Source organism: Balaenoptera borealis (assembly GCF_965194805.1).
Source record: "Balaenoptera borealis genome assembly, chromosome: 7".
NCBI classification, from domain to species: domain Eukaryota; kingdom Metazoa; phylum Chordata; class Mammalia; order Artiodactyla; family Balaenopteridae; genus Balaenoptera; species Balaenoptera borealis.
The window spans coordinates 75,869,119-75,889,362 of NC_138864.1; the positions used below are offsets into that span (position 1 = coordinate 75,869,119).

Below are 20,244 nucleotides of genomic sequence, written 5' to 3' on the forward strand. Positions count from 1 at the left end.
CCATACGAATTGCAAATTTTTTTGTTCTAATTCTGTGAAAGATGCCATTGGTAGTTTGATAGGGATTGCACTGAATCTGTAGTTTGCTTTGGGTAGTATAGTCATTTTCACAATGTTGATTCTTCCAATCCAAGAACATGGTATATTTCTCCATCTGTTTATGTCATATTTGATTTCTTTCATCAGTGTTTTATAGTTTTCTGAGTACAAGCCTTTTGCCTCCTTAGGCAGGTTTATTCCTGGGTATTTTATTCTTTTTGTTGCAGTGGTAAATTGGAGTGTTTCCTTAATTTCTCTTTCTGATTTTTTGTTGTTGGTGTATAGGAATGCTGGAGATTTCTCTGCATTAATTTTGTATCCTGCAACCTTACCAAATTCATTGATTAGTTCTAGGAGTTTGCTGGTGGCATCTTTAGGTTTTCTATGTATAGTATCATGTCATTTGCACACAGTGACAGTTTTACTTCTTCTTTTCCAATTTGTATTCCTTTTGTTTCTTTTTCTTCTCTGACTGCCATGGCTAGGACTTCCAAAACTATGTTGAGTAAGAGTGGCGAGAGTGGACATCCTTGTCTTGTGCCTGATCTTAGTGGAAATGGTTTCAGTTTTTCACCACTGAGTACGATGCTTGCTGTGGGTTTGTCATATATGGCCTTTATTATGTTGAGGTAGGTTCCCTCTATGCCCATTTTCTGGAGAGTTTTTATCATAAATGGGTGTTGAATTTTGTCAAAGATTTACTGCATCTATTGTGAGGATCATATGGTTTTTATTCCTTAATTTGTTAATGTGGTGTATCACATTAATTGATTTGCATATATTGAAGAATCCTTGCATCCCTGGGATAAATCCTACTTGATCATGGTGTATGATCCTTTTAATGTGCTGTTGGATTCTGTTTGCTAGTATTTTGTTCAGGATTTTTGCATCTGTGTTCATCAGTGATATCGGTCTATAATTTTCTTTTTTTGTGATATCTTTTTCTAGTTTTGGTATCAGGGTGATGGTGGCTTCGTAGAATGAATTTGGGAGTGTTTCTCCCTCTGCAATTTTTTGGAAGAGTTTGAGAAGGATAGGTGTTAGCTCTTCTCTTAACGTTTGATAGAATTTGCCTGTAAAGCCATCTGCTCCTGGATTTTTGTTTGTTGGAAGATTTTTAATTACAGTTTCGATTTCATTACTTGTGATAGGTCTGTTTACGTTTTCTAATTCTTCCTGGTTCAGTCTTGGAAATTTGTACCTTTCCAAGAATATTTCCTTTTCTTTGTGGTTGTCCATTTTATTGGCATATAGTTGTTTGTAGTAGTCTCTTATAAACTTTTGTATTTCTGCCGTGTCAGTTGTGATTTCTCATTTTTCATTTCTAATTTTATTGATTTATGTCCTCTTCCTTTGTTTCTTGATGAGTCTGGCTAAGGGTTTATCAATTTTGTTTATCTTCTCAAAGAACCAGCTTTTAGTTTTATTGATCTTTGCTATTATTTTACTCTGATCTTTATGATTTCTTTCCTTCTACTGACTTTGGATTTTCTTTGTTCTTCTTTCTCTAGTTGTTTTAAGTGTAGGGTTAGATTGTTTATTTGAGATTTTTCTTGTTTCTTGAGGTGAGATTGAATTGCTATAAACTTCCTGCTTAGAACTGCTTTTGCTGCATCTCATAGGTTTTGGGTCATCAGGTTTTCGTTGTCATTTGTTTCTATGTATTTTTTTATTTCTTCCTTGATTTCTTCTGTGATCTCTTGGTTATTTAGTAGCACACTGTTTTGCCTCCATGTATTTGTGTGTTTTACAATTTTTTTCCTGTAACTGATATCCAATCTCATAGCATTGTGGTCAGAAAATATGCTTGATATGATTTCAATTTTCTTAAATTTTCTGAGGCTTGATTTGTGACCCAAGATGTGATCTATCCTGGAGAATGTTCCATGTGCACTTGAGAAAAAAGTGTATTCTGCCACTTTTGGGTGGAATATTCTGTAAATGTCAATTAAATCTGGTCATTAGTGTCATTTAAAGCCTGTGTTTATTTTCTGTTATGATGATCTGTCCATTGGTGTAAGTGGGGTACCCTATTATTATTGTGTTACTCTCAATTTCTCCTTTCATGGTTGTTAGGATTTGTACTGAGGTGCTCCTATGTTGGGTGCATAAACATTTATAACTGTTATATCTTCTTCTTGGATTGATCCTTTGATCATTATGTAGTGTCCCTCCTTATCTCTTGTAACAGTCTTTATTTTAAAGTCTATTTTGTCAGATACGATTATTGCTACTCCACCTTTCTTTTGATTTCCATTTGCAGGGAATATCTTTTTCCATCCCTTTGCTTTCAGTCTGTATGTGTCCCTAGGTCTGAAGTGGGTCTCTTGTAGACAACATATATATGGGTCTTGTTTTTGTATCCATTCAGTGAGAGTGTGTCTTTTGGTTGGGGCACTTAATCCATTTACATTCAAGGTTATCATCAATATGTATGTTCCTGTTACCATTTTCTTAATTGTTTTGGGTTTCTTTTTGTGGGTTTTTTCCTTCTCTTGTGTTTCCTTCCTAGAGAAGTTTCTTTAGCATTTGTTGTAAAGCTGGTTTGGTGGTGCTGAATTCTCTTAGCTTTTGCTTGTCTGAAAAGCTTTTGACTTCTCCATTGAATCTGAATGAGATCCTTGCTGGGCAGAATAATCTTGGTTGTAGGTTTTTCTCTTTCATCACTTTAAGTATATCCTGCCACTCCCTACTGGCCTGCAGAGTTTCCACTGAAAAATCAGTTGATAACCTTATGGGATTCCTTTGTATGTTATTTTTTGTTTTTTCCTTGCTGCTTTTAATACTTTTTCTTTGAATTTAATTTTTGTTAGTTTGATTAATATGTGTCTTGGTGTGTTTTTCCTAGGGTTTATCTTGTATAGGACTCTCTGTGCTTCCTGGACTTGGGTGACTATTTCCTTTCCCATGTTAGGGTAGTTTTTGACTATACTCTCTTCAAATAGTTTCTCAGACCCTTCCTTTTTCTCTTCTCTTTCTGGGACTCCTATAATTTGAACGTTGGTTTGTTTAGTGTTGTCCCAGAGGTCTCTGGGATTGTCTTCAATTCTTTTCATTCTTTTTTCTTCTTTATTCTGCTCCTCGGCAGTTATTTCCACCATTTTGTCTTCCAACTCACTTCCAACTCACACCAATTCGTTCCTCTGCCTCAGTTATTCTCTTATTGATTCCTTTTAGTCTGTTTTTCATTTCAGTTATTGTGTTGTTCATCTCTGTTTGTTCTTTAGTTCTTCTAGATCTTTGTTAAACATTGGTTGTGTATTCTCAGTCCATGCCTCTGTTCTATTTCTGAGTTTCTGGATCATCTTTACTATCATTCTGAATTCTTTTTCAGGTAGATGGCCTATTTCCTCTTCATTTATTTGGTCTTATAGATTTTTACCTTGCTCCTTCATCTGTGACATATTTGTTTTGCTATCTCATTTTTTTTTTTTTCTTGAGTGGCATTGTGTTCTTGTCTTACTGGTTGTTCAGCCTGAGGCTTCCAACGCTGGAGTTTGTAGGCTGTTGGGTAGAGCTGGGTCTTGGTGCTGAGATGAGGTACTCCGTGAGACCTTACTCTGATGAATATTTCTTGGAGTCTGAGGTTCTCTGTTAGTCCAGTGTTTCCGACTTGGTGCTCCTACTGCAAGAGCTTCGGCCCGCCCCCAAGCTCGTGAACCAAGATCCCACAAGCTGCCTGGGGTGGCAAAAAAAAAAAAAAAAAAAGAACAATAACTAAGTCAGGGGGTGGGGCCTATGCTTAGGACACACAGGCTGGAAAAGGCCCTGGGGGCTGTGGGGGGTGGGGCTTAGGCTCAAGGAAAAGAAGGGGTCCAGGCGTGCCCCCCACCCCTGGTCTCAGAGGGCAGGGGACCCTCATCTGGGAGCCAAGCAGGCTTCCTGGGCTCAAATGGGCGGGTCAAACGCCCTCTAGTCTTCTCCCGCTCCTCCCGGAGGGCCCCTCCCACCTGCCTCTCCTGTTCTCCCCTCAGCCTCTTTCCTATGACCCAAGGACCAGTGCAGCCTGAAGGGGGGGCTTTGGAGGGGGGCACCGGCCTTGGAGCTCAGCAGGCTTCCCAGCCTTAGTGGGCCAAGCAATCACCCTCCACTCCTCTCCCGCTCTTCCCAGAGGGTCCCTCCTGCCTGTCTCTCCTCATCTCCCTGGCCCCAGGGACACCGATCCTGTCTGGCCTCCACTTCTACTCCCCCATCAGTCCCCACGTGTCCTACCCGTTCACTTGGGGGTTCCTCCTGTCTTCTTGGGCATCAAGGTCCCCCAACAGCAGCCAGCAGGTGCCTTAGTTGTGAGGAGACGCTAACTCAGTGTCTCCCCGTACCACCATCTTGACTCTGCCCCTCTTTCCTTTATTTTTAGGAGGAAGTGCCTGTTTAGCAGAAGTGAAAGTCAAGATTGCTTTTCTGCTTTCATAACTAGGTTTCTTCTTTCATTTCACTGTGATATGTTACAGATTTACCTGCATACCTGTATCACTAATATTTTGAGACTTAGCTCTTCTGCTCTTCTTTCATTAGAATCTATATCTTTTCTGTCTTTTACACCCAAGAGTTGTTACCCTGAACAAGTGGTGTTTTGTTCTGACCAGTTTCTCTTCATTGTAGGGTTTTGCTGTTTTTGACATCCCAGGGGGCCAGGTTGCCCCAATACCCCCAGAAGTCTCCCAGTCATTATGACTATTCTAAGTTTGGCCATTTGAGTCTCCACTCTGAATGGAGACCTCTTTTTGAAATGAATTCCTGAGTTTCTTGGCTTTTAGAGCCCACTGGAATTCCCTTTGTATTCCCTTTGCTTATTCCTGCATAGCTGCTGCTGTTCTAGGATCTTGCTGCTGTCAGTGTTTTAAGTACACTTGCTCTTAATACTAGGATTTATAGAATAATTTATCACCTTGTTTTTCAGTCTATTCTGTTTATTGCTGCATAACAAGTGTGCCCAGAGCTTATTGCCTTTGAACAACAATTTATTATATTTCGTGATATTTTGGGGTCATGGATTCAGGCATGACACAGTATGGGTGTCTTGTCTCTGTTTCACAGTGTTGCAACCTCAGGTGAGATAACTTGAATGGTTGAGAGTGGGAACATCTGGGGGCTTGCCAAACATCTTTTTTCTTTCTCTCTCCACATGGCTAACATAGGCTTCCTCAGACTAGAGTGACTCCAAGGTATTTGAAGTTCTTACAAAGCAGCTGAAGTCTCCAAGAGACAGAGATGGAAGCATCCAGTTCTCTTAAAGGCTAGGCCTGGAAGTGGCATAGAATCACTTTCACCTACTCTATTATTCAAAGCTGTCACAGGCCAGCCCAGATTCAAGGGCAAGGGAAATAGCCCTGCCTTTTGATGGCAGAAATGTCTAAGAACTGTGGCCTCTTTTAACTCACCATAATATGCTAGTTATTCAGTTTTTTAAGAGTTTTATTGATACAATCCACATATCATACAATTCATCCATTTAAAGTGTACAATTTAATGACTTTTAGTATAAACAGAGTTGTGTGACTTTTGTGCAGTCAGTTTCAGAACATTTGTCACCCCCCAAATAAATCCTGAACCAATTAGCAGTAGCACCCCATTTCTGTCAGCTTTTTAAACAGGATTGCGGAGATTGAACAAAATGTAACGCCATCCCCACCACCATTTTGCCCAAACTTGTGTTAAGATATTTAAAAAAGGGAATATTTCTGGGCTTCCCTGGTGGCGCAGTGGTTAAGAATCCGCCTGCCAATGCAGGGGACACGGGTTTGAGCCCTGGTCTGGGAAGATTCCACGTACCGCGGAGCAACTCAGCCCGTGTGTCACAACTACTGAAGCCCGTGCACCTAGAGCCTGTGCTCCACAACAAACAAAGCCACCGCAATGAGAAGCCCGTGCCCCGCAATGAAGCGTAGCCCCTACTCGCTGCAATTAGAGAAAGCCCGCGTATGGCAACGAAGACCCAATGCAGCCAAAAATAATAAAATTTTTAAAAAGAATATTTCTGGTTTCTGAGATATGTATTATTGAAACTAAGGCAAAGATACGATTTTAAAAATACATCAGTAATAGGAGATTTTATCTTCCCTATTACCTACCACATGTTATAGGGAACAAATGAAATGATGAAGACAGTTTTAAAAAGTTAAATCCATTCTACATGTATTATTTAGTGTAACTTAAATATTAAACACAAGAGGAAAACGAAGTGTTTTGAGAACATTACCACAGATTTTATATATTTCTCTGTAGTTGTAGTATCAGTCTTCCTGTATTAAATTATAAATATACGTATTCCTCACATGTAAAGCAGTGAATTCTAAAAACTTTTCCAATATGGTGAATGTTCACCCATACAGTTGTTGTCTCTTTTGAACCGATTTGAAAACCATGAACTTAAAAATCTAGAGAATAGAGAAATAGGTTTAGAGAGTATGAGTTGTGCAACAGGGCCGTGGTAATGAGACCTTGGTCCTCTAGTGCCACTGCTACTACCCTGCCTTCCTCCTCTCTGCCCTCTTCCTCATCCTGGCCTGGACCTCTGCAGCAAGGCTGTCTGGGTCACAGGCTTAGATGAGGCTGTGACTGACAGCTTTCCTAAATGGGGGTCCACCAGGGGGAGAGAGATTTTTCCCTCACCTGCAGTTGGGGTGATCATATAATATATCCTGCCAAGTGTGATGCTTTGTCCTAGAGAAACACTGAACAGGACAGGCCACTGGATTAGCAGGTATATACTGGGCCACTCCCGAGCCATCAAGATGTGTGGTTCCTGCCTAATTCTTCTTGCTTTTCCTTTGTTTGAAACTGCCTCTGAGTTGCTTGCTAACTAAAGAATTGGATGCTTTTCTCTCCGGGTATATTCTCTGAGACGAGTCAAGTTTGGCAATGGCAGCTGGGGAAGAAAATGGATTTATGGAAAGTTATAACTCCATCAATATGTAAGGTGAATACAGCATATATTCAGATATGTACTTATTCATTTGAAGAGAAAGGGTCAGTGATATAGTAATTAGATAAATTATTTGGCTACATTTGGAAGGTGAATTTTTGTTACTGGATTAACATGTAAGTTATTTAGTGTTCTGTAAAATTAGACTTAAAAAACTCCAATAAAACATGAGTGAATGTCTACTGTGAATGGTCAGCTTAAATTCTCTCTGCAAACCTTATTCCCCGTTTCTCTCCTGTTGGAGATGGTCTTGGGCTCAGTATTTCTCTTTACCTTAGTTTCCTTTAAAAATGAGGATAATACTAGTCCCTAATTCATAGGGTTAAATCATACAAGGTGAGGTACAAAACACCTTCTATAAACTTAGTCTTACATAAATGGTAACCACATGGAAGGTGTTGTTGACTAGTGAAGCACGTGAGCCCTGAAATGAAGAGTCTTGGGCCTAAATTCCTGTTTTGTAACTTACTTACTGTGTATTTTACAGATGACTTAATCTGTCTAAGCCTCAGGGTATTTTTTTGTTGTTGTTTCCTTTATGGTTTTTTTTGAATTTTTGAATTTTATTTTATTTATTTTTTTATACATCAGGTTGTTATTAGTCATCAGTTTTATACACATCAGTGTATACATGTCAATCCCAATCTCCCAGTTCATCCCACCACCGACCCCCCGCCACTTTCCCCCCTTGGTGTCCATACATTTAAGACTCAGTTTTATCTATAAGATGATAAAACCAGTAACTTCTTCATAGGATCGTTGTAAGAATTGAAGGAGATAATATATGTAAATACTGTAGCCTAGTGCCCATAGATGTTAGCTGTGGTTATTAATAGGATCATTAGACCTATTAACAAAGATAATGGGAAACAGGATAAGAACATTTATTAATTTCAACAAGGTTTAATTGGAATTGTTCTTACCAATTTGTCATTTTATCCTGGAGAAGTCTCGCAAAGATTTGAGCTCCTCCCCCCACCCCCACCCCATCTCTGGGCTTTATTTCTGTCCTTATCACATGTAAATATGGTTTTCTTTGCTACATTATGGGCTTAAATTCCGGAGTAGTAAAAGACCAGTAGGTGAAAAAAGGATTATCTGTTTATTCTTCTGTCAACCTGTGCTACATTAAACACTACCCTCAGGGGAACTGGGCTTGTTAGATGCACCAGAATAGAGGCCAAGGTATTTGCTTTATCTCCACCCCTGGCCCCAGCACACTTTTGGCCACTGAACCTGCAAGAGCCTGAACCCTTGGCCCAGATAGGATTCAACTCCCAGAAGGAAGAGGTGGCCTCCTGCCACTGACCTAGAATTGTGGCGTTGTAATGTTCTATCATTTGATCTTCTGATTTCTCTCAGCCACGTTGTGATCACTTTGCGCTGCAGTGTGGTTTCCTCTGTTTCATACCACTGACCTAAATCCTCTTCAAAACAGACCATAATGTCAGAATTCAGTTTTTAATTCAAGATTAAGGACTGATTTCATAGCTGCGTTGAAGCTGATTTGAACTCCTCTATCTATAAAAGAATCTGTAGATAACTAGAAAGATAGTTCTTTATTTTACTTTTGTTTAAGCACTCAGTGTATGTGTTACAAAAGGCCTCTACATTCAGATATATAAAGAAATAGCTTGTTCATTTCTTATAAATGATCTGATCTTTGTCACAAGCTACTGACGGGGTTAAAACAGTCCCCTTCAGTTATATGTTCAGATTTTCAGAATTCTGTTTCCTTCTCATATTTTACCCTAAGACGGAGTCTGAGTGTACAAAGATGCTCACTGTCTCCGTTGGCTTCAGAGAAAGGGCCACAGCTCTCTGTGTGTCCTTGTGCTGTTCTCTGGATCTTTATTGCATTCTGCAGCAACGATATCCCTTAACAGCCTGTCACATCTTGATGTGTTGGCATCCTCTGCTGAGGTTTGAGGATGAAGGACATGGGGTCTCTCCTCTCTTGGCTTGGACAGGACCTATGGTCCTGTCAGCTGTCTTGATGCCACCTTAGCTCTTCCAGGTACACTGGCTGCCAATGAGGTCTGGCTGTGATTCCCTTTCACCTCCAGCCTGTGTGGTCTGCAGCCGGCAGATACAGGTGTCCATGCCCTGTTTGTCATCCCATCAATTAATTACAAGACATCCCATCAGTTACCTTCCACAGCTGTCCTTAGGGCATATGAGAATTTCTGGATTCTTTCTATGCCCCGAGAGCCAAGCTGCAGAGCTAAACTCAGGCCCTTTCTCTGCATAACAACACTATGCCATTGGCTTTATTCTGAAAGAGCTTCCCTAGATCGGCTGGTCTCCTCCCCAAAGTGGCGAAACAAAAGTGGGGGAGAAGCCCTCCTAAGCTGCTGAGAATGGAGGAGTAGGATTTTTCTTAGCTCCTGATTAATGCATATAGACTAGTTTCTTTCTCTCCCAATGAAAGAAAGGAACCCTGAGTTTTGAATCTCCTGTTAGTACACCCTGTCACTCATTATTTCTTTTTGAAGTCATCTACTGTCTGTATTTCACTTCTTATTTCTCAAAAAATTGAGCTCCTGTATCAATTTTTTCTTCCTATACAAGTACTGTCATAATTCCTGGTGATGTCAACATCTAAAGTTCATGCAATATCCTAACCTCTCATGTCCTTGGCCTTATGTCCTCCAATGATACTGGCCCTATATCTACCACTCTTGTTTATAGCCTAGATTTTGTCATTATTATTAACTACATCCCTTCTATCATTACAATCTCTAGCTTCCCATTCTCTGACCACCGCTTCCTGCCTTTCCAGCTGACTCCCTTTAATAGTCCAACTCAACAATCCTTTTACAATCAAGGACTTATAATTAGCTTATCTATCACTTTTCCATGTCCTTAACTCAGCAAATGCCCCACACCTTTATTTACACAAATTTATACAATGAATATTTCATGTTTCATAATTAGAATCATTCCTTTGCTATAAAACCACAGCTCCCTTTATCTCTCTTGTTTTACTCTACTGCCTGACAAAATCACAACTATAGTCAAATCCAACTGTCTGCCTAATGTGTGCCCATATCTGAAAAGCCAAACATGGCTGGAGAAAAACTTACCATCATGCTCACTGGTCTTGTTTTGAATTTAGGACAACTAACCTCAAGTGGGTTCTAATGAAGCCTAATAGCCATATTATATTTCCCAAGTATACTCACTCCCTCAGTCTTTAGCTAACTTTTCAGACCTTTTTCTTTATTCTAAAACTTCTATCATCTCTTCCCTCATCATCATTCTCGGCTGGTGATGATAAAATGAAAGCAATCAGAAGAGCATTTGCCTCAGTTTACTCAGTCTAATCTCTCTACCTATGTCAGTGCTCATGTATTCTGCCTTAACACCTTTTTTTTCTTCCAGTTTTATTCAGATACAATTCATATACAGCACTGTAAGTTTAAGGTGTACAGCATAATGATTACCTTACATACATCATAAAACGTTGACCACAGTAAGTTTAGTGAACATTCATTATCTCATACAGATACAAAATTAAAGAAATAGAAAAGAACATATTTTTTCTTGCTATGAGAACTCTCAGGATTTATTCTCTTAACAACTTTCATATATGACATACAGCAGTGTTAATTATCTTGTCATGTTGTACATTACATCTGTAGTTCTTATTTATCTTAAAACTGGAAGTTGGTACTTTATTGACTGCCTTCGTCCAGTTCCTCTCTTCCCTCCCCCACCTCTGGTAACCACAGATCTAATCTCTTTTTAATAAGTTTGTTTTTGAAGTATAATTGACCTACAACGCTGTTAGTTCCTGGTACACAACATAGTGATTCAATATTTCTGTACATTTCAAAATGATCACCATGATAAATCTAGTTACTATCTTAGCTCCTTTGTGTGAATGAATTGTCTAAATTCCTAGCAAAGGAAACCCATCTATTTGTACACAAGATCTCATGCCCTTATCCTCTTAAGAACTTCCCTAGCAATTCTCTTTTTCTATTCTTGCATCATCAGACTTCTCTCTTCATTGAACTTTTCCATGAGCATACAGTGGTTTATTTTAACAAAACAAACCAACTGCTTCTACTTCTCCCAGCTACTACCTCTGTTTCCTTTCACTTATTTCAAAGCTTCTAAAAAGATCTAGCTCTGTGCATCGACTGCAATTCTTTTTTTTTTCTATTAGACTGAACCTATTCCAGTCAGATTTTATTTTATACCCAGAACTATTTTAAGAGTGTTTGTGGAGGTCTCCAATGATCTCCAAGTTGCTAAATCCAATGGCATTTTTTAGTCCTCATCTTATCTGACCTTTCTACAGGATTTGAAACAGTTAGTTACTCCCTCATCCTTGCAGTACTTTCTTGCTTTGGTTCCCAAGATATTACACATTTGTCTACCTCATATCTCAATGGCTGCTCCATTTGAGTCTCCTTTGCTGGTGCATCTTAACCTCTCAAACTTCTCCAACCTCCAGGGCTGAGTTGTTTGACCTTTTCTTCATCTGTAGAGAGTCCCTTGGTGATATCATCCTACCTAGTAGCCTTAAGTGCCATCTATGTGCTGGCAGCTCTCAAATTTATATATCTTGGGCCAAGACCTTCTTCTTGACTTCATGATCATACATCCGAAGGCTGACTCATTATTTGTATGTGTCATAGACCATTCAAAATTAACATTATTTATATCTCACCCTGAACTTTTTCTCTTGTTCCCATCTCAAAATCAACATCCTCCTTTTACTTCTTCAAAGTAACTTAGATTCATCTTCGGCTCTTCTCTTTCTCTTATTATACATGTCCAGTCTGGCAGTACATCAAACAGACTCAAACTTAAAATTACTTATTGAACACAGGAAATTTAAACCACCTCCGCTGCCATCATCGTGCTTCAGGCCACATATCATCCATGCTTTTTGCAGCAGCCTCCTAGCTGGTTTCCCCATTCATGTCCTTGACTCTACAATCCTATTTATGGTGAAGTTGCCCAATTGAGACTGTGAAAACACATAGATCACTATTCTGTTTGGTGCTGGAGTGGTGGATATATGATGCTATATGTTTATTAAAATCCATATGAAAAACATTTCACTCTATGCAAATTCAAAAAAACAAAACAATAAAAATAAAAACACAGATTGTCACTTGTGTCTCCAAAGTTTGATCCAAAGTCCTTACAATGGCCTCCAAGTTCATTCTGCTTCAGTCATACTGAACACTTCATGTCTTCAAACACACAAGATATGCTCTAGTTTCAGGATCTTTACACCATAGTCAAACAATGTAGATCCTAATGTTGCTAGTTTTAAAAGTTTGTTTTTATATTTGGCCTAAAATGTGGTCAGGTTTTATAAATGGTCAAGGGACGTTTAAAAACGAGTATTGTTTCTTTGCAAGTCTATGCATAAATCTCTAAAACCCAACTTATTAATTGTATTATTACCAGTCATTCTCTCCATATGGTCATTTTACTTTTGACTAATTAATCTGTCACACACTGAGAAATGAGTGTTAAAATATTGCACAACACTAAATACTGTGTAGCATGATCAGGACTGGAGGAAATCAATAAATCCAACATGTCTGTTAAGACAGGGGATGAAGAAAAGAATATACAGAAGACCTTTTATTTTCGCTTAAATAAAACAGATAGACATTTAGTTGCTAATCTTTTGATGAAGAGCCAAAGTCTCTTAGAGTACGGGCCCTACATTGGAGTTCTATTATTTGTCTGGTTTAAACCACACCCATTGTGTAAAGTCTATCACTTTTAATTGTAGATTTTTAAAGTGGAATGAGAGTTTAGAGACATTTTTGAAAGTGATTTGAATGTAGAATAATGTGTAGGTTTTTTCAATTAATGTCTGATCTTCCAACAACTTAAATTTGTGTCCCCACACCTAATTTGACAGGAATGTTTAGAGAGTCACACTGTTGGAGTCTTTACAAACCGTTTGTTTTAATTAAGTATAAACTCTATTTTCACATTTTAATACATGCTATTTAATACATAATATCGGGTCCATTGTCACCATCAACTACAACAGATGTCAGCACGTTTGGGAACAAATAGGACTGACCCTTGGTAAGCATACAACTCGATTTGTGGGGGTAGAAAGGTATGAGTGCGCAGTGGGGTGCAATCCATTGGTGGATGGTGGTGGTCAGTGTTTAGACTGCTATGGATATGTCAGCATATTTTGCAGAGGAATAGAAATTGTCAGTTAATCTAGAGAGTCAGGAGAGCTCTTATTGCATTATTATGTTTCTGTTAATGTCAACTTTTATTTCCAACCCTTTTCTTTTTGCTTTATGTTTTATGCTGTATTTGATGCATAAAAGTTGATGACAGTATAGCCTTTGAGCGTTGTCCTTTTGTTCATAAAAGTAACATTCTTTGTTCCTTTGAAGCTTTTACCTTAAACTTGAAATTGTCTCTTGGTGCTATTGCAATCTTTTTTTTTTGATGCGCCTTACCTCTTTGCTTTTTCTTTTATGGCCAGAGTTCCTTTATTTTTCTCTTCTGTAATTTGGAAGGCCTCCAAATTGATAGAGATCGATATTAAGACTTGAAAAAACCTTCTGGATTCTGTATTACTCAAGATACCAACTTCAATAACAATCAACTTCTATAAGATGAAGTGTTGGCAAACTTCCAGTTACTTCAATCTCTTATTTAACTTACATCTTAACTTATACATATATATATTTTAAAATTTTTATATACTGAATTTTTTTTAATTGGAGTATAGTTGCTTTACAATGTTGTTAGTTTCTGCTGTACAGCATAGTGAATCAGCTATATGTATACATACATCCCCTCTTTTTTGGATTTCCTTCCCATTTAGGTCACCACAGAGCACTGAGTAGAGCTCCTTGTGCTATACAGTAGGTTCTCATTAGTTATCTATTTTATACATAGTATCAATAGTGTACATATGTCAATCCCAGTCTCCCAATGGCAGATCTAATTAGAGTTTCTCCAGTAGAACGTCAGCCCTACAAAAACTCATGAAGAAAACCTTCAACGTAAAAGTGAAACTAAACATAACAGGCAAAAGTACAGATGCAGAAGTATGCTTTTGAAGCTGCATTAAAGGCAGCAGAAGAAAATTTTAAGCATATATAGAATGGATAAACAATAAGATCCTACTGTATAGCACAGGAAACTATATTCAATATCCTGTAATAAACCCTAATGGAAAAGAATATGAAAAAGAATGTTTATATGTATAACTGAATCACTTTTCTATATAGCAGAAACTAACACAACACTGTAAATCAACTCTACTTCAGTAAAATAAATTAAAAAAAAACTTTAAACAAAAACTGCTTTGCTAATATTTTAATAAGTTACAAATCTCTATAAAAGTTACTAGCACCATACCTTTATCCATATAGTTAAGAAAATTTGTATACTCATTCAGCCAGTAATTGGTCTGAAAGGATTCCTCTGCTCTGTCAATTCTTGCATATTTTATAAATGCAATTAAATGTATACTACTTTCATTGTAATAAAAAAAAAACTGCTTTGCTCTCTCAAGGAAATTAAATAAACAGACTCAATGGGTGATAAGCAAATAAACTTACATAAAAAGGAGTATGATAGGGTTAAGCAAAAAAATTTTTTTATCTCTGAAGAGTTTTAAGTGGTATTGGAAGCTATATAAGCTTAGAAGCTATTGAAAAGAGAAGTAGAATCAACAATGTTAAAAATCTAATCACTGCTTTGGATGAGAGGCTTTTAAAATTCACCCAACATTTGTGGTGACTTTGTTTCTGTAAGGTGTGCTCTTAATATCTGTTGAAACGACTAAACTAAGGGCCAGCGTTCCTGACTTTGTTTTCTTGTCATTCTGTCCTCAATTCCAGAATTTGGCTATGGAGTTTGGCTCTGTATAATCCTTCTACTTGGTTTTTCAGCTTGCTCAGTTGAGGGCATGCTACATCCCTCATCCTTCTGGGGACGTGGTCGAATCCCTTCATTGTAAATCCCCCATCATGGCCTTAGAGTCCTGTGAGGAAGGGAACAGTGGTACATCTCGTGTCTTTCTCATAGCAGCACAATTCCTCCAGCCTTTACTGCTTCAAATTAAAGCAGTTTGACAAAACTGTCTTTGTTTACTTCTTGCAGCAGTACTCTGTTTTTGCTGGTTTGTTTAAAGGAGTTGTTCATCAGCCCATATTTTCTTTTATTCTGTTTGGATTATATCTTGCAGGCATTCCTATGTTGGGGTTTGGTACCATCCCTTGTTATTAGTGTGCTTGTATCTCTCTGGTTATCACAGTTGGTTTCTGGCTTGGGGAATTGGAATAGCCTCATTGATTTCTACTGCATTATCTTTTCTAGAAAGACACCTTCAATAGGAATTTTGTTGCTATCTATACATTATTTTTATTCATCCTCCTCCTTCACCCATTTCATTAACTAATTAATCTAAATGTTCTCTTCTTTTCTCCTTAACACCTAACCCCTCTAGATTTCTTGTAGAGAGTCACCTCAAGCTGGTGACTTTGTTTCTTTGTCTATTTTGAATATATCATGACCACCAACCCACTGAATAACCACTATTGAGGGAAATGATGTCCTACAGTGAAAGCGTGAAGCACAGTGCTTGCCATGTGGGACTTTCTCAATAAATGTGAGTTCCGGTCCCCTACTCTTCCCAGGTGGTTTTGTTCTCTAGTTCCTCCCTGGTTCTCTACATCCTGAAAATAATTGCTGACTAATTCTCTCTAAACATAGCTCTCTTGTTACTTATGTCTCTTGGGACAAAACCACTAACAAAGTGTGTAGTCAACAATTGTTTCTGCTTCTTCATCCTTTACTTGATTTCTCTGTACATTTCTAGATGATATATAGCCAGACCAGTTATAAGGATAGATACTCAGGAACAGAATTCATTAACAAAGTAGGAATAATCTTTGCCTGTTTGATTACTGTATTATTCTGTATCACTACATAACCCTCTGTGGCATTTGTCTTCCGTCCACTCTTCCTTATGTCTTAGGAGGAGGGGTTGAGAATACCTAATAAATACTGAAACTATTTTTTTGAAAAGAAAATCCCCTGGAAAATGGAAAGTAATATTTGCTTGACATTTTGGGGTTGCATCTGAGATTTCTTTCAAATCTGTGTAAAATATTTTCTGCCATTTTTGAATTATGTGTGGAAATGAAAAGATATTTATTCTTCAAAAAGTGTACTGAGTCTTTAAAAAATTCTATATTTATGCAAAAGGCAATTAGCAGTTAGATATTTCAAAATTGCTTTAGGAAAGAAAATTAATCTGGAGATAAAGAGAAATGATGCATTATCTTATAAAAGATTAAGTAATAATGTCTGTGTTAGTAATAAACTATATCTTAGGTTAACACAATCTGCGTGCCCTAGTTAATGTTGAAACTGTTGAAAGAACTCATAAGTCTCAACTTAGATCAGAACAAATTATAGAATGAGTCAGAAAAGGGATATTGTTTTGCTAGTTAGAAATGCATATACTCCAAAGTGTTCTTCCTTTCAAAAGTTCTTCCTTTTCAGTGTGAAGGATTATTTTTTCAATGATTTCTTTGAGATCTAAGCTCAATTACTTTTACTGCAATTTAAAACTTTTTCCTATACTATCGTACTTCTGTGGAATTGGAGACGTCTTTTGACTCCAGTAGTTGCTGTCTTCCCAATCAATGGATGCATTTAAAGGAACCTGAGAAGAATACCACACAAAATGCCTTTCCATAGGACTTCTATTCTTCTCTTCTGGTTACAACTGGAAATTATTTTTTCTTCCTTCCTCTACTATCTCCCTCTTACTTTAGAATCTTCTTTCTTATGTAGTTTAATACAGATAACCACATTTATCACAGGGAAGAGTTCAAATTAACTGCAGAATAATTTTTGTTAGGGATATTGACTTCATAAAATCATTACTACATATTGATCATGATTTTTATTTATTTTGAAGTATGCCTTTAACTTTTTCCAAAAAGCATCTGTATGGACATACCAGTAAATTCTACATACTAATGTTCTATCCTTAAATTACCAAACATTTTAGAAAAATACCAGAAAGACAGGATTCAAAAATTAAAAGCAAAACCACTGCAGGTTTCATTAATGAGTATCACTGCCTCTGATTTTGGAAATTTCAAGCAAAAGATACTGTACTACAAGGTCTGGTGTTAACAGAAGCAAATCTAAGTTTCTGTTCATTGTAGTTACATGATCATACTGAAATTTAAGAATTTAAGTCTATGGGCTTTGTGTAAAATATATTTGAAAATGAAATTAATGTGTTGAGAAAATATTTGTAGTTATATATTCTGTTGTATCATGATACAAGATTTTTAACAAGTACTATTTTAATGACGACTTAAAATAGCTTGTATGTTTGGACATCTGCTAAAATCTTTTTAATGAAAGAAGCCTTTACTTGTGTCGTGCAGAATTTCTTCCTGCTCAACATCTTTTTCTATTCTTGTGGTAATACAATATTTCATGGGAGAAACTCCTTAAGATTCAGGTTGAGGTCATTGACTCTCAGAAACCACAGGTGGTATACATGCCTTAGATCTGGGCAACCAGAGCATTGTATTCTGTGCTCCTTACAAGCTGTAGTGATTCATTCAGAGGTGGACCCGTGGCCCAAGCACAAGCTCTCCCTAGGACATTTTTGGAATTAGAGATGAAGAGGGGGGACCCTTCTTGCCTAAGATTGCAAGTATAAAAAACTATTAATTATGAAATTTGGCAGGGGGCATTCTTGCCACCCATTGGAAGAGGAAAACAGAGTGATCGTTCCAGTGGCTTTGTTTGAAAGCTGGGTCAAATTCACCGACTTCATGGTTATACATAACAATATATTATGTACTGCTTTTTTTTTTTTTTCTTAAGTTGTTGCTGTTTTGCTTGAATTAGTTAAGTTTGTTTCTTTCACTTGCATTGATAAAGTTCTGAGTAGTGCAAAAAATGGCCAGCATAGCATAATGGTTAAAGAATTCAGACTCTGGAGCAGTTGGGCTTAGTTTGAATTCCAGCTCTTCACTCAGAGCTGTGTGACCTTGGCCAAGTCACTTAACTTCCCTTCCTCTGTTTCCTCACCTGTAAAACAGACATAATCATAGTACTGACCTCAGAGGGTTGTTATGATTTTGATAGTTTCTATTTATAAAGTGCTGGCAAGAGTTCCTGGCACATAGTATGTACTGCATAATATTTGTTAAATAAACATGAATCATGTTGAATAAGTAGGTTCTTCATATTATAGGAGGGTTGACATTAAGTTATCTTTGATTTTGTGATCTGTTTAAAAAGGGCAGAGAATATGCATAGGATGCTGCATTTTTTTTTGCTGTTGGTAGCCAAATTACTCGTTATCATGATAAAATTTAGGCTCAGCACAATCTATAATGATTCTTTTGGTTTATCAAATATTCTATTTTTAAAGGATCATTTTTGTTACTTTAGTGGGCCATTTGGGTATAAGACTTGGGGCACCAGCTAAAAAGACCATTTCACTTCATGAACGTTAGTTTTCTCAATCCTTTGAATTAAAGCAAGTTTCTGACAGCTCTAAAATCTGGCAGAGATATGCTTAAAAATTAAAAGTCAGGTCCTCGACACATAACATGCACTAATACAAACAGCCTCTGCCTTTGTTACTGGTCCACCATGGTCCGTTTGATCCATTCTGCCGTGAAGAATCCGCTCAAGCATTTTGAAGAGAACCATATTGTAGCAAAGACTTGAAGCAGCAAAGTCCCTCTCTTTCAGTGCACGTACTTTCTTAAGTTATAACTGTGGGTTCTTTATTTTTTACATATCCTTTGACTTTAACATTTTTAATAAATAAGAAATGTGATTGCAAATATATATTTTTTGAAACTGAGAGAACTCAGTTTTTTAGTTTTCTGTTTTTTCATGGTTTCAGTTGAAGTAATTAAAGCTTATTTAATAAAGCTTGCGAAGTCACATTCCAAACCATTTTTTTGTAAAGTCCACATTTTTTTTTTTTGAGGTATAGTTGATCAACAATATTAAACAAGTTTTAGGTATACAACATAGTGATTCACAATTTTAAAGGTTATATTCCATTTTTAGTTACTATAAAATATTGGCTGTATTCCCTGTTTTGCACAATATATCCTTATAGCTGTTGTGTTTTCTTTTTTAGTGGGTGCATTGTGCCTTGGGACACTTTATTTTATTTTATTTTTTAACATCTTTATTGGAGTATAATTGCTTTACAATGGTGTGTTAATTTCTGCTGTATAACAGAGTGAATCAGCAATACGTAAACGTATATCCCCATATCACCTCCCTCTTGTGTCTCCCTCCCACCCTGCCTATCCCACCCCTCTAGGCGGACACAAAGCACCGAGCTGATCTCCCTGTGCTTTGTGGCTGCTTCCCACTAGCTATCTATTTTACACTTGGTAGTGTATCTATGTCCATGCCACTCTCTCACTTCGTCCCAGCTTACCCTTCTCCCTCCCCATGTCCTCAAGTCCATTCTCTACGTCTGCATCTTTATTCCTGTCCTGTCCCTAGGTTCTTCAGAACCTTTTTTTTTTTTTTTTTAGATTCCATATATATGTGTTAGCATATGGTATTTGTTTTTCTCTTTCTGACTTACTTCACTCTGTATGACAGTCTCTAGGTCCTTCCACCTCACTACAAATAACTCAATTTCATTTTTTCTTTATGGCTGAGTAATATTCCATTGTATATATGTGCCACATCTTCTTTATCCGTTCATCTGTCGATGGACACTTAGGTTGCTTCCATGTCCTGGCTATTGTAAATAGAGCTGCAATGAATATTGTGTTACATGACTCTTTATGAATTATGGTTTTCTCAGGGTATATGCCCAGCAGTGGGATTGCTGGGTCGTATGGTAGTTCTATTTTTAGTTTTTTAAGGAACCTCCATACTGTTCTCCATAGTGGCTGTATCAATTTACATTCCCACCAACAGTGCAAGAGGGTTCCCTTTTCTCCACACCCTGTCCAGCATTTATTGTTTGTAGATTTTTTGATGATGGCCATTCTGACTGGTATGAGGTGATACCTCATTGTAGTTTTCATTTGCATTTCTCTAATGATTAGTGATGTTGAGCATCCTTTCATGTGTTTGTTGGCAATCTGTATATCTTCTTCGGAGAAATGTCTGTTTAGGTCTTTTGCCCATTTTTGGATTGGGTTGTTTGTTTTTTTGATATTCAGCTGCATGAGCTCCCTGTATATTTTGGAGATTAATCCTTTGTCAGTTGCTTCATTTGCAAATATTTTCTCCCA

At 37.5% G+C, this 20,244-nt stretch overlaps 1 protein-coding gene across 5 annotated transcripts in view; it reads left to right on the forward strand.

Annotated features, from left to right (window-relative positions):
* LOC309631749 (uncharacterized protein) overlaps positions 1 to 20,244 on the forward strand; it is a 673,620-nt gene that overhangs the window by 338,903 nt on the left and 314,473 nt on the right. The gene's annotated exons all lie outside the window — the stretch shown is intronic.